General features: G+C 40.2%; 1 protein-coding gene across 7 annotated transcripts in view; it reads left to right on the plus strand.

Annotated features, from left to right (window-relative positions):
* Window positions 1-14,643, plus strand: part of NCALD (neurocalcin delta) — a 432,634-nt gene that overhangs the window by 238,700 nt on the left and 179,291 nt on the right. For all 7 annotated transcript variants that reach the window (XM_036830304.1, XM_036830306.1, XM_036830299.1 and 4 more), the window contains one exon: window positions 2,520-2,569. The gene's annotated coding sequence lies outside the window, so the exon portion shown is untranslated. The remainder of the gene's footprint in view (window positions 1-2,519; window positions 2,570-14,643) is intronic.

Below are 14,643 nucleotides of genomic sequence, written 5' to 3' on the forward strand. Positions count from 1 at the left end.
ATAATGGTTAAATGGTGTTGGTAACTGTACAGTATCTTCATATAACATTTAAAGCCTTTTAAAGCAGTTTTTGTCCAAATGTTTTCAGACTTTCATATCATAGACCTTGAAGTTTGTGTATGCAAACCAAAATATATACGGTGACTATTTTAAGCACTATCGCCATTAAAAAAGGATTCACTTCAGCCTTCTGAAAAAGCTAATTTGGCTGGGCCGTATTCATTTGTTCATAAATAATAAACTTCCTGATAGAGATCTTAAAGGAAAAGTAAGAACCAACTTGAAATGGATGTCCAAAGGGCTTTTAGAGTGATTACATACATTCTCGGAGTATAGAGATCTAGCGATGGTAAGTGACTGCTCCAAAGTTAGCCCCCTGCTAACTAACGGCCACGCTGGGGTTAGACCCCAGGATTCCTGACTTCCACACCTGTGTTCTTTCTCCCTTATCCCCTTGTCTCCCTGACATGATCGTTTGAATTAGCAAGATATGCATGTAGTCTACAAAATTTCTCTTCTGTATCTGTTTCAATGAAAGCAGCTATTATATAAACAATGCATATATACCCTGTGGATTATTTACACCTGCTTTCCCATGTGTCCTTGCCCCTCCCACCCCACCTCCATCATTTTCTTATCAGTCTCTGAGAAAAAATAGGTAAGATAGGCTGTTTCAGTGTGCCTCTGTGAGCAAATCAGTGAGACTTGTCCAGTGGCATAGAGAACAGACAGAGCTTTGATACCTCTCGGGTGGTGTACTCTTCTCCTGGTCTCACCCAGCTGACTTGGATGCCAGCAACAGGCTTGGTTTTTAATGGCCTGTCCACTCTGACACTAAAGAAAGCCTTTGGGGCCCTATGTCTGGTCAGCTCTGGTAAACTGCTTATTTATTCACCTTGCCACTTTAACTCAGCATCTGTGTTTTGTTTTGTTTTCAGTAAAATCTGAAGCTCTGAAACAGAGTTAACTATATATATTTTAAAATGTAAAACACTGTGAATTCATTTGACTTAATTCCACATCTTAACAGTGAAAAAGCCTAAAATATCACTTTTCAAATTGTAATGCGCTTATATGTTAACAAAGTAACTATGAGATAAAGGAAAATATACAAAAACCATTTCATAGATTTTTTGTTTTAGTTAAAAAAAATCATGCTTGGAAAGATTACATTATATTAAGCCAAAATATCTTTTAAATATCTATATTATTAAAATGTACAGATTATTGTAGTAAGAAAAAATTAAGAATCTGTCTTACATCAGAATTCTTATATTGCCAGAACTAAAAATAGCATAATAACTATTATTTGTGGTACATCCAGAGGTTCAGTATTGCCTGAGGGTCCTTACCACTGAAATATATCACCTCTAACTATGTTCAAAGGGACAAATCTCTTAACTCTTTGGTAAAGTTCTTAGTTCTGCTTTAACTGTATTCAGTTCCCTGTTAAATGCTTGGAGGGATATGAGTCCTTGGTTTATTGACTGAGAAGCATTTTGCAATGATTAGTACATCATCAAATACACAGAAATCGGTAGAATATTATTTTTTTCTAACATGTCAGTTGGAACATCTTTTCTTCTCGAATTACTCCAATTGATTCTTTTTAATAATAAGGAGGATTTTTAGAAACCCCCAAGTTGTGCATTTCTTGGTACTTATTCCTAATACAAGTAACACTCTGATATTTAAGAATTAAATGATATGAGTTGGGAATTTTTTTCCTTTTTTTTACAGATCTCCCAAGAGGGCTTTGACCCTGTTGATAGTTTTGTAAATGTAGTAGGTAGACTAATTAGATTGTCTAAACTAGTGTTCCCAGAGTTCTAAAATACACTTTTTCTCAAAGAGAGGTTATACATGCGAGAAACACAGTCTGAGAGACCGCCCCCTCCCCGTGTCCATTGGCGAGGGGATTCAGCAGACCACACCCCCTTCCTCCAAGCCTTCTCAGCCAGACACACTGAGCCGGGCCCCTCACAGGCTCCCTCCCATACAGCCTCCTCCTGGGCTAACAGCTTTGATCATTCCTTTCTTCTGAACTATGAATCTAACCAATACATTAATCTCACTTATTGACCTATTTATCGTGATTTCTTATTGTTACATTATGACACTGTGTCTGCTAGTTCTTTTTGGAATGTACCTAAACTTTGGTACATCTAAAAGGAGGCTCATTTGGTGCTTGTTCTGAAGTGCAAAATGAAGGCCCGTGTTCCTGACTGTCCCTTCCCTTGGATCTGTATTCTCTTCCAAGGAGTTTATAAATATCAACAAGAGGTCAATGCCAGACTCCCCATTTCTGCCTCTGATGCCTTTTCTAGGCAAGTCCTTTCTGGAGAGCTCTACCTCTACCCCACTTGCACTCCCTTCCCCAAAACGGTTATTGATAACTAAGGCCAAGTCATGGGATGCCTCGCAGAGTTCTGCCAGTAAATATGTGGGGATAAATGACCTTTAAAAAATCCTTTAAGATTTTTTCATTCAACATATTTATTTTGCCTGTTTTCTTTTAGATCATCTCAGCTTTGATCCCTTGGAACCATCCACTAGCGACAGTCATAAAGTAAGTGTACATTTTAAATTTTCTTTCAATCGCTGTAAATGGAAATCTCAGTTTTGTTCAGTGGTTTTCACCAGAGACAGTTTCATTCAAATATTTTATCAGTGAATAGTAGTAGTATAATAAATGGGAGTTTTGGGGCTTCCCTGGTGGCGCAGTGGTTAAGAATCCGCCTGCCAATGCAGGGGACACAGGTTCGAGCCCTGGTCCGGGAAGATCCCACATGCTGCGGAGCAACTAAGCCCGTGTGCCACAACTACTGAGCCTGTGCTCTAGAGCCCACGAGCCACAACTATTGAGCCTGCGTGCCTAGAGCCCGTGCTCCACAGCAAAGACAAGCCACCGCAATGAGAAGCCTGCACACCACAGCGAAGAGTAGCCCCCACTCACCGCAACTAGAGAAAGCCCACGCACAGCAGGGAAGACCCAACGCAGCCAAAAATAAATAAATAAATAAGTAAATAAATTTATGGAAAAAAAATGGGAGTTTTATATACAGGAAAGATAATAAACCCTCTCTTTAAAATTTGTGAAAAGGATAATGGATAGAAATTAAATAAATAAGGCACTGCTTATCACTCTTGAATATTGCCCGTAGCATAATAAAGTATATCTGCAGCCACCTAGTGGAGTGTTTTTTATGTACCATCTTCATCCCAGACAGCTGCCAGAGTCCTCTCAAGGGACATATTACAACAGCTTCTTCTTCCATTTTAAATTGGGCCATAGTCCAAGAAGTATCTCAAATGGCATTAAGCACCAATTAACATCTAGCAGAGAGTTCAGCACCTAACGGGCACATAATAGAAATTTGTTGGAGAATGAATGGGTGGATTAATTAATTCATCAATTTTATGCTCTTTGAGGTCCTCACTAGTGTGAGGCGATGTGGTGCACTGGTTAGTGCCCCAAATCTGGAGCCAGATGCTTGGGTTCAGGTCCTGGCTCTGCCACTTACTAGCTGCATGACTTTGGGCACAGGTCCAAACCTTTCAGTGCCCGGGGTTTTCCATCCATAAAATGGGGCTAATAAAACTACCTCTCTTGTTGTTGTTATGAGGTTATTACAAGAATTAGATGAGTGAATATTTACAGAATGCTTAAAATAATGCCTGGCATGTGGTAATCTCTATAAAATGTTTGTTGAATAAATTAAAATATATTAAACATATAGGGATATTTTGAGGTTCCAGATTTAGAGATTGAAAAACTGGTTTAGCCTAGAAGCAATAATGCTCCAGTAGCAATAAATATATCTACCACTCAAATCTTGGTTTCAATATTATTTCCCAATAAAAAGAACCAGAGAAATGGCTGATTGAGGACTGGGGCAAGAAATATGCAAAATGAGCCTGGAGTATCTTATAGTGCCAGAAAGTAAGGAAGTACTAAAAGAAAAAAGGTAAAACAAAAACAAAATCTCGTAATGATGACTGTGACACAATGTATGTCGAAAGGATACAGGAGCCAACTAAAAGTTCTCCCAATGGCCAAAATTGGAACAATTTGAACCACAAGATAAATAACTGGTATTGAGGTATAACCCAAATCTGATAACTATCTATTCTGATATAAATAAATGATTGGATAAATATATGAGGAAAATAGACAAATCTCTTATGCAGAAGAATTCCAAATAATGTATGTATATACTCTCCTTTATGGGAGGTAAAGCATAACTCCGGATGGGGCTGCACAGAGTTTCTTTCTTCCAAAGAGCACAGTATGGAAAGGGAGTGAGATTTTTTTTAAAAAAGAGTAACTTACAATAGAGAAACCTGACAAACACTACCTCAAGCCAGGTAGTCAAGGTTAACATTAACAGAGATATGCCATATTGATAGTAGGTATCCTTCACATCATGTGAGATGAGAATGGCATTTGACCTCTGTGATCTTCCTCCCAAAACATACTACCCCAGTCTAATCATGAGAAAAACATAAGAGAAATTTCAATAGAGGTGCATCCTACAAAACACCTGAATAGTCCTCCTCAAAACTGCCAAGGTCATCAAAAACAAAGAAAGTCTGAGAAACTGTCACAACCAAGAGAAGCCTAAGGCAACTGGCCAGCTAACTGTAAGGTGGTATCTTGGATAGGATCCTGGAACAGAAAAAGAACATTAGGTAGAGACTAAGGAAATGTGAATAAAGTATGGAGTTTAGTTCATAAACATGTATCAGTATTTGTTCACTAATTGTGAAAGATGTACCATCCTAATATAAGATGTAATAACAGTGGAAACTGGGAGCGGGGTATACAAGAATTCTCTGTTCTAGCTTCACAATAATTCTGCAAATCTGAAACTTTCAAAACTAAAAACTTTATTCTAAAAAATAATGAAGTATGCACATTAAAAAAGAAACTGGTTTGAAGGTATACTCTCCAATTTTCAAGTGCCAAGATAATAGTTTTTTGAAAAATGTTGAGTTCAACTAATTTATGTTTTGAGACTCATACATGAAGAATTATATTCTGCATTAAAGTTTTGAATTGGACAGAGGTGTACACATCTATAAAGCTTTAGGTTATATTTCTGCTATCCTCAAACGGAGGAAGAAAATAGCACTGGCAACACAAACCTTTTTTGCAAAAATAATTGTTATTGGAGTTCGAAGTGGATTGTCAAATTTAACAGCATAACAAATTTAGTGGCGTAAAACAACATGTAACCGTTATCCCGCAGTTTCTGTGGATTGGGAATCTGGGTGTATCTTACCTGGGTCCTCTGCTTAAGGTCTCATAAGGGTATAATCAAGATGTTGGCTGGGCTGTGTTCCTTTTTGGAGCCCGATTTTTTTCTTCTAGGTTCACGTGGTTGTTGGTGGGATTCACCTGAGGTTGTAGGACTGAGGTCTCTTGTTTTCTTGCTGACTGTCACCTGCAGTGCTCTCACCTCCCAGGTATCACTCAGGATTCCTTGCCATGTGGCTGATTGCTTCTCACAGGCCTTGTCACAACATGGCAGCTGACTTCAAAGCCAGCAGGAGAATCTCTGACCCCAGCCTGCTAGGACGGAGACTTACATAGTGTAAACTAATCAAGGGAGTGACTATCCCCTATGGCTTTGCAGTATTCTGTTGGCTTGGGAGCAAGTCACAGGTTGTGCTTGCACTCAAGGGGAGGGGATCATCCTAGGGCGTGACTCACTGGGCAGTCACGTTAGGGTGTGTCCACTACAACAGGAGAGTTTTGAAACAGACACAGGCAGCTGGGCATATAGGAGCAAACCAAATAAAAGGAGAACAAATCAGAAATGCTTGCTTGTTGCCTTCAAGCAAACTACAACTCGAGGTAACTAAATAAGTTTCATCCCACCCATTCACACACAAATACACAACATTATGTTTAACTTGGATGAATATTTTTAAACCCTGAGGAGTATTTGAAGATGAAGGAATCAGAGAAATATATTTGGAGATAGCTCATAAATACATCACTGTTTTCCTGATTAGGGTGGTTTTTTTTCCTTTTCAGTGAAGAAATTTACACAAAAATATGTTCTCAGTGGCAACAACATTTATGCATTCTCATTATAAAAGTCCAAATAATATCTCATTTTCAACATTTCGTAACTTAATTTTTTTCATTTTTGAGACTGTTTAGTTTTTTAATACTTATGTTTTTAAACTCTGCCTTCTAATAATTATTAATAGGATGATACTGTTTAATTTATAATTTTTACATTTTACATGATGCTTATAAATTTGTATATTTTAAATGTATTAAATATCCATTTTCACTGATTTCTTTTTATGGGTTCTGAATCCTTTTCTTATAAAATAGTAAATACAGAATTTCTGCTATCGTCATTTTGCTCCAGTTTTGTAATCACCACCCAGACTTTCAGGAACTCAATTTTTTTTTTTTTTCTGATTGCTCTTTATAAGACCAAAATGTCCCAGAAATCCTAACATTTAGTCATTGGAACTGCATTTGCCAAGCTGCTGCTTGCATCTGGAAATAAAGCACAAGTACGCTTTGTTAGACCCTGCGTCTGAATTGTGTGGGTTTGGATAATGTGTTCACTGTCTGTGCATCTCCATGGAGGTCAATACAAACCTATTAGCAGATTGAACCAGAGACCTTTGCAGTTTGTCTCAGATATGCGGCCACCTTAAAGAAAACAGGCAACTTGTGGAAATGAAGCTCATTAGCAGCCAAGTTGACATGAAAAGAAAATATGTATTGCAATAATTTAGTTAAGAAACTCAAAGGAGAAATGATTTCTTGTGGCTCCTCCTCCCTTACTCTTCACCCTTTTTCTAGTCTTTTCCTGCCTGTATTTTTCTGCTCAATCACAACTAAGCCTTAGGCTGCAGCTATTGGTTCTCTTATGCCAAGGGGTGCAAAGGGTTGTTATTCAGAATGGTGAAAACATAATCACTTGTAGCTATTGGTAAAATAGCTCATGTAGCAAATAAAGGTCAAAGCTTGCTTGCTTCCTTCCTTTCTTCCTTGGAGATGTTTTCTTTGTAGGAATTAAATAAAGGGACCTTTTTTTAAAAAAAAAAATACAAGATAAGTTAGAGTAAATAGAAGTAACCTTTCCTGCTTAGGAAGGAAGTATTAAGTGAAAGCCCAGAAGAAGAGCATTAGTCTTTGGTTGGAAGGTCACAGGATAAAGCATTCTTATCAGAGCTGAATCCAGGGGAATGTCTTGGAATTTGCCAATGTTGTTGGCCTGTGGTGATCATCAGATCTCTTTCCCCCTGGTTTTAGAGGGGTTTAGTCTTGCCTAATGATTTCATCAGATTTATTCACCACGTATCTAAATATATAAATCTGTTATTTTCACCTATTACTGAAATTCTGGGTTTTTTAATAATACGTTTGGAGCAACGATTCGATCTTTTTATCAAAAGACCTGAGTTTAATTTGAAGTAGTATATATTCTAAATAGTATCTCTGTACATTATATCTGTCTTCAGATTTTGTTTCTAGACCATCTTAACATCATTTTGCATCATGGTGATCAAATCTGAGCTGGATTTCCTTGTTTGGGAGTACCGAGGTAGCAATTCGTTGTCGTCACCTGGGTCTTCTTTTGGCGTAAGACAGGCATTCACCAACTCATTCATCATATCTCTTTATTTGGTACTGTCCTTGGGGTCCTGTGTCCCCAGTGATGCCCACACCACCTCCTCCCACACTGAGCTCTCCTTTTCCTGAGTTTCCTATCACACGTGTATTCTGTTCTTGGTCATTCCTGTCTTGTCTTATTTACCCATTCTTTGCTAGGGATACTTCTTCTCCCCAAAGAGACTGTTAGCGCTTTGAGGGCAAGGATTCTGCCTCTTGTCTTTTGCGCCTTCACAAAGCTCAGGCTCCTCAGTACTTGATGACTACCTGTCACCATGCCCCATGCCTCCAACTCTTACACCTGATCAAAACAGTGTTTCCTCAGATCGAGACTTACGTACGCTCCATTTGGCTCGCCCTGTGCTGGGGACCACAGAGGTGGGGTCAGCCAAGCAAAACGATCACTCCTGACTTTGGGACCTCTCATTCTCCTCTCAGGACCACTTTGCTATTCCCAGATCCCAGACTCCTTTCTAGGCATCTCTCCTGTGACTCATTCTCTGAGGCCCTGATGTCACTGAGGTCTCAGCTGAGTATGACACTACTAGGGCAATCTTGTTCTAATAGAGAAATCCTGAAAACCAGAAAGACTTCAAGACCCAAAGTAATGTATCTCCAATGGTGAAATTCCAGACACTGTGATAAGCAACAGTGAAGATATTTTTAACCCATCCTTGTCTGGCCTCCCTTAAATAACACCACACAGGGAGATTCCTACTCTGCTTGCTTACAGGTGTACCCTGCCTAGGAACTGTTAAAAGAACGGAAATGTTGATCTCTGTCTATAGTGTAAATAACCTAGCAGGGCAGTTGGACCACATGTGCCTATGGAGCAGGCCAGTGTACTGTTTAATAGTCTTCCTGATCACACAGTTCTGTCTTCTAATCTCAGTTTTTCTACTTGTCAGCTGTGTAGCCTTGCACAAGTTTCTAAAATTTTCTGGGGATCATTTCCTTCATTTATAACACCACGATAACAAAGGCCAAGGATACCATGAAAATTCAACAAATGAATGTATGGGCCGTTCTTGGCACATAGTAAATATGCATGACACGGGTGACTGCAATAATAATAACAAAAGCTAGGGAGGATGGTAAGTCCAAGCAAGGCAGTTTGGAGGCCTGAGGCTGAGAAGAGGTATGCAGAGCAAGGCAGTGATGGAGGTGGAGGAGAGTGGAGGATAGCTTCCTAGAAAGGACCTCCTCCCTTCATAGGAGAACACGAGTAGTGTCCAATATCTGTGCTTGCTTAGCCACCGGCGTACCTAATCCCCTGATCGGTTGGTCTGCAGAGGCATTTTTGGCCTGGAAGCAGTCTGCTAGGGAGTGGAAAAAGTCTGAGTGGAGCCCATGCACATTATCACTGTAGAGTGGAGGGGTAAAGGTAGCTTCACCCCTTTTCATAACTGTTTACTTCTGAGTCTCTCTCCTCCATTGGACTGTGTGGTCCTCAAACCAGGTTCTGACAGGTTCATCCCTGTTATCCCCAGGCCACATGTCTAGCACATGCTCAGTGCTTAATTATTGGTAGAAAGATTGAAAGGGCAGAAGATGCTGGAGTTTTGCTGCACTACATCTTCTAACAACACAAGACTTAGTACAAGTATGAGAACATATTTTCCCTGCATTCAAGAACAAAATTCGGTCAAATGAAAGATGGAAATATTGTGGTTTGTGGTTCTTTCTCCGAAGCAACATTGTTTGTGGGGTCAGAGACCAAGAAAGATGTGACTTAGGAAAGTTGCAACAGCCTTAAAAATGCTGGTTGTGGTGCATGAAAGAAAAAGAAAAAACAAAAAAACAAACAAACAAAAACCTAAGCATATAAAACTGAAAGAGGGATCCGTAAAATCAAGCCTGATGCTAAAAGGGATGAGTTGGCAGATTGGAATGGATTACTGCAAATTCCTGCAGCCACCTAGCTTGTGATTTAACGCTTCTCTGAGCTTTTGTTCCAGATATTTGAGGCTCAATTTAATCCCATCTTATCGTCCTTGTCAAAAGCAACTTCTTTTTTTTTAAAGGCTGTATGTTTTCTTTCCATTCTTGTTTATACCTTACCATCCTGCTGTTTACAAGATTGGTCTCTCACACTCTGCCTGGAGTGTCTTCTATTTTTGTGTAGTTAAAATTGCCGGAGGATTCTTTCAGCAGCTCTATTTTGATGAATGGGGAAGCCATGCTGCCCTGTGGAATCCCAGCATGGCGTGGCAGCTCCCCCAAAGAAAGAGGCACATAGCTGTCACAAACGTGTGACCAACTGTGAAACTTTGCACATTCAAGTACTTTAAACACTTGAAAGTGCCTGTTGTACATCTCATTACAGAGATATAATACCAGGTGTGACCTCTCATGTGGGTTGATGCCTCCCTGGAAGTTGTTTGGAGTAACATGAAATGTGATTTCTTTCCAAAGTGGAGCACCTGCCATTTTCTCCCTGGCACTGGGTTGGAAGTGATGTCCTAATGCCTCCTGCCCCTCTCCTCAGCTCCTGCATCCTGTCCTCACTTTGGTCTGATCCTTCTCTCCCATCTAAATGGTCTCCTCTGTGCCCCGTGTTCGGTTGACGTTCCTTCTGATCACAAAATCTTGGTGGCACCTGTGACAAATGGGAACTGGAAGCTGGAAATTGCTCTTTTGCTTTCTTTTTTTTTTTTTAACTTTTTATTTTATAGAAAGTAAAAATAAAAGTTGATTAACAATGTTGTGTTAGTTTCAGGTGTACAACAAAGTGATTCAGTTATACATATACATGTATCTATTCTTTTTTCAAATTCTTTTCCCAATTAGGTTGTTACAGGATATTGAGCAGAGTTCCCTGTGCCATACAATAGGTGTTGTTGGTTATCCGTTTTAAATATAGCGGTGTGTACATGTCAATCCCAAACTCCCTAACCATCCCTCCCCGCCTTCCCCCCCACCCCCCCACCGCCTCCCCGTAGCCATAAGTTCGTTCTCTAAGTCTGTGAGACTGTTTCTGTTTTGTAAGTAAGTTCATTTGTATCATTTTTTTTTTTTTAGATTCTGCATATAAGCGATATCATACAATATTTCTCTTTCTCTGTCTGGCTTACTTCACTCAGTATGACAATCTCCAGGTCCATCCATGTTGCTGCAAATGGCATTATTTCATTCTTTTTAATGGCTGAGTAATATTCCATTGTATATATGTACCACATCTTCAGAAAGATTGGGGGGTCTGAGCAGAAGTTGCATTGATGGATTACAATTGCTTTAATCACAATTACAATGAATCCTAGCACCAAGAGGATGACCCTTGGCAAAGGGGTGAAGCAGGCCAAGGTTGGCCTTGTCCTTCTGAGCCTCATCATGCCTCCATCCTTCCAGGGGTTCCTAACACTCCCTCCACTCCCTTAACCCCCTGTTTACCTCAGGTCTTCCTTATCAGGGTAGATAGCATTCAATACTTCAGGCTCCTTCCCTTATGTGCTAGTTTCCTTCTATCAAAATTTCTAGTCCCAGATATTCTTTTGGGAACTCTCTATGATATGAACATGAGTGGTACTGGGTCAAAGACACCTATGCTGGGGGTGCTCCTCTAGGGTGGGAAGGATATAATGAAAAGCACAACTCACCAGGCCTCAGATGACCTAGGTTTATAATTCCAGTTTTGCCACTTATTAGCTGGTGACGTTGGGCTATGTTACTTAACCTTTCTGAGTATGTCCTCACCCATAGAATAGAATTGATGAGTCCATGCTAGCATGTCTTACATATGAGACTTTTACCTCCCAGGTTTATCATGAAGCTCAAATGAGAGGAAGCACTGGAATGCTCTTTATACATGAGAGAGGTTCTGTGCAAATGTTAGGGAGAGGGGCAAAAAGGTGCCTTAACTATGTCCACAGTGTTAGCTTTTTGATAGGTAATGAGTTGTAGTAGGAAGCTTCCACCTGGCTTTAATATTTTCTGTGATCTTGGTTTATTGAGCCTCCTTTTCCTCACTCATACAAAAGAATGTATGCAAAATCTCACTGGCTTGTCATGAACAATGATGGTTAGAAAGTCCCTTACCCTAGTGTCACTTGGGACTTAGTGTGTATTTTATAAAATGTTAGTTCCCTTCTCACCTTAACATGTCCCTCAAGAAGTGACTCTAGACAGTCAGGTACAAGAGTTTCCACACACTTCAAATCTATCTGTGTATGAGGCAGGTCCAGTAACCGAAATGGTATCAAAGCAGCCCAGAGGAATGATCTAGTCCAAAGGTAACATTAAAAAGGTGTACATCATCCTCTGAAAGGCAGTGGGTGCTGATAATGCACCCATAGGGTGACATGGGGCTGGTTCTAAGGAATGGGGAGGGAGGGGAGTAGGGCACTCGCTTTGTCACAAAATTAAAGAAGGCACCATAAAACTCCATAAAATAACGTTTAATGCAATATTTTTTTTAAATCAAAATTAATGCAAAAAAACCTATGATGAACAAAACATCAATTCAAAACAATATTGACTTTCTAAAGTATTGCATTAATATATTTATTTTGATTACTGAGTTTTTTGGTGCCCCCCTTAAAATTTGTGCCCAAAGAGAGTGAGCTCCTCACTCCATTGGCCTTGCCCTGCCCCCACCCTGGGGTGGTGTCCACAGGGCTGGGGAGAAGGTCCCAGGGAGGGCTTCCAGTACCCACTCCTGATTTCCCCTCATCCACTCGGGGTCCTGAATTTGGTTTAATTATAACCTTGTGAAAAAAGAAAAGACCATATCAAATGAAATTCTGGTATCCTTTCTAATCTAATCAAGTGACCACAATGAAAGAGTTTGGAAAGAAAATATGAAGCCATTTGTTCACCAGAAGCTTGATTTAGGTTGGGGGTTGGCAAACAATGACTCGCACACTGACTGCCTGTTTTTGTAGGTAAAGTTTTATTGGCACACAGGCCTGCTCATTTGTTTTTGTGTCATCTAGGCTGCCTTGGTGACACAACAGCAGAACTGAGTAGTTGCAGCAGAGACTATATGGTCTGCAAAGCTGAAAATATGTATTATCTAGCCTGTAGCAGACCCCTGATTTAGATTATCAAAGGACTTAGATTTTTTTTTAAATAAATTTATTTATTTTATTTATTTATTTTTGGCTGTGTTGGGTCTTCGTTGCTGCATGCGGGCTTTTCTCTAGTTGGGGCGAGCGGGGTCTACTCTTCGTTGTGGTGCGAGGGCTTCTCATTGCGGTGGCTTCTCTTGTTGTGGAGCATGGGCTCTAGGCGCGCGGGCTTCAGTAGTTGTGGCTCGTGGGCTCTAGAGCACAGGCTCAGTAGTTGTGGCGCACGGGGTTAGTTGCTCCGCAGCATGTGGGATCTTCCCAGACCAGGGCTCGAACCCGTGTCTCCTGAATTGGCAGGCGGATTCTTAACCACTGTGCCACCAGGGAAGCCCAAAGCACTTAGATGTTTTTGAATCAGCATGTGGGGTTGGCTGCAGATTTACGTAACAGAATTCAAGGACATTTACAGAGGACATTAAAACTTTCCAAGTTTAAGAAATGGGGGAAATGGGGAAGAAATCAGTTTAAAAAGTAAATCAAGAGAAGCAGCTGAGAGCGAGAGTGGGTGGGTCTGTGTCTGTCTCTGCCCCTGCGAGTCCCATCAGACTCCAGCTGTGACTTGACATCGCAGGATATGAGATGCTTTTGCGAGCTTGACAGTGCACATATTTAGCAGTAAGCAAGCAATGGGTTTGGGAAAAAGTACATTCACTTGCATTATCATATAAGTGATTTGTAGATTTAATTCTTCATCCTGTTAATGTGGATAATTTAGAACTGACTTCACAAATTCAACAAGCATTTAGTGAGCATATTGTGAGCATTATGCAGAAACTGCAAGAGTCACCCTCTCCTAAGTGTGAGCAAACTAATAGGAAGACCCCAACAATGTATTCTGCTGTGTCTTGAGTTTGAGGTACATAGAGGACACCACAGGGAGGTAAGAGGAGAAAGGTCAACTCATGGATGGCCCTAAATCCTGGCTAGGGAGCTTCAACTTTAACCAGGAACCAGTAGGAAGCTTCCTTGATCAAGAAAGTGGCATATCCATACTTGGCTTTAATTAGGATGTTAATTGAGTGACAGCTTGTGGAGGGAGGGAGGGTGGATGAGAAGATAATGAGAAGGTGATTTCAATACCCTGGATAGTCTGGTGTGGTTTGTAGTCATACAGAGATGACAAGGACTTCAAGTTAGCAGTATCCATGGAAATGGGAAGAGAGATCTAAGAATGCTGGTGAGGATAAAGTCAACCGAGATTCAGCCACTTGACTAGGAAGGCTACTACATTTGGAGTTGAGGTGATTGGAAAGCTGGAAAAGATATTACTAGAGATAGAGAAGCCAGGTAGAGAAGTAGACTTGAGGATCTAAAACAATAAGTTCAGTTTGATATATAATGAATTGAAGATGCTATAAAAAATCCAGGGTAAAACAGAGAAATGCATCAGAAGGAGAGAGAGAGGGAGGGAGGGGGGAGATGAACATTAAAGAAACAACTATGGTAGAGTTGCCAGTAAAATACAGGATGCTTGGTTAAAATTGAATTTCAGATCAACAGAGAATAATGTTTTAGTATAAGAATGTCCCATGAAATATTTAGGACATATTTATACTAAAAATTTATTCATTGCTGATTTGAAATTCATATTTAACTGGGCATTCTATACTTTATTTACTAAATCTGGCAACCCTAGACCATGGGGATTTCTCATATTTATGGATGATCAGGAGAGAAGGAGATAGTGGAAAAGCCTAGGAATGGACAGATAGGTCCCAGGAAAGCTAGGATATTGTACTATCATGGCATCAGAGGGCAAAGTGGGATTCAGGAGGCCTGAGCAGAAAGGTCAAGGCCATTGCATTTGGCAACCTGGAAATCATTAGGCACCTTGGAGAAGGCAGATGAACGTCTGATTGGGTGGGTTAAGGAGTAAATAAGGGAAGGGAGGTGGAAATAATCAGTGTAGATCCTTTTAGGAAGTGTGAT

Source organism: Balaenoptera musculus, chromosome 17 (assembly GCF_009873245.2).
Source record: "Balaenoptera musculus isolate JJ_BM4_2016_0621 chromosome 17, mBalMus1.pri.v3, whole genome shotgun sequence".
NCBI lineage: Eukaryota > Metazoa > Chordata > Mammalia > Artiodactyla > Balaenopteridae > Balaenoptera > Balaenoptera musculus.